Source organism: Galeopterus variegatus, unplaced genomic scaffold (assembly GCF_000696425.1).
Source record: "Galeopterus variegatus unplaced genomic scaffold, G_variegatus-3.0.2 Scaffold6108, whole genome shotgun sequence".
NCBI lineage: Eukaryota > Metazoa > Chordata > Mammalia > Dermoptera > Cynocephalidae > Galeopterus > Galeopterus variegatus.
The window spans coordinates 46,088-46,721 of NW_007732219.1; positions in this window are offsets into that span (position 1 = coordinate 46,088).

A 634-nucleotide genomic window follows, 5' to 3' on the forward strand; every position below is an offset into this window, starting at 1 on the left:
AAAAATGTCTCTGGGCTGTCCATGTGATGGGGCAAGTATTGCAGGAATGACCAATGTTATATTCCCCCAACACAGGCAGATTACAAAATTGTAAATTTGCCTCAATACTCATCTTTGATAGTAGCTGTGTCTGACCTTATGTGAGTTTAAGTGGCCACCTGGGCTTGTGCTCTCAGGAGACACTCAGGATAGAATCTTTTACCCCTCACCTGCACCTTGCGATGCTTCTACTTTAGTAGAGAAGAAAATGAATGTGATGGGGAAGTCTGCGTCAAGCAGTTCATCAGCATTAGAACAGCGTGGGCTGAGCTGCTCCTAATACCCCACAGTACCTGCTGGGAGACCTGGATTAAGGCCAGAGCTTCATCATTATTTTTTGACTCATGGACCCCTTTGGCAGTTGGATGAAGTCCATGAATCCCCTCTCAGAGCAATGTCTGGAAGAATAAAGCAAAATGCTTCAAGATTTGTGAAGGAAAACAGTTACATTAAAATAGTTGTCGAAATATTTCTGAATTATGTGCATTTTATTAACATTAAATAACAGGCTCTAGCATAAATGGTATTTTAATATATCTGTAATAGCCATGATATGTGAAAATATCTGACTTCTTTTGTTGACTAAATCACAGGC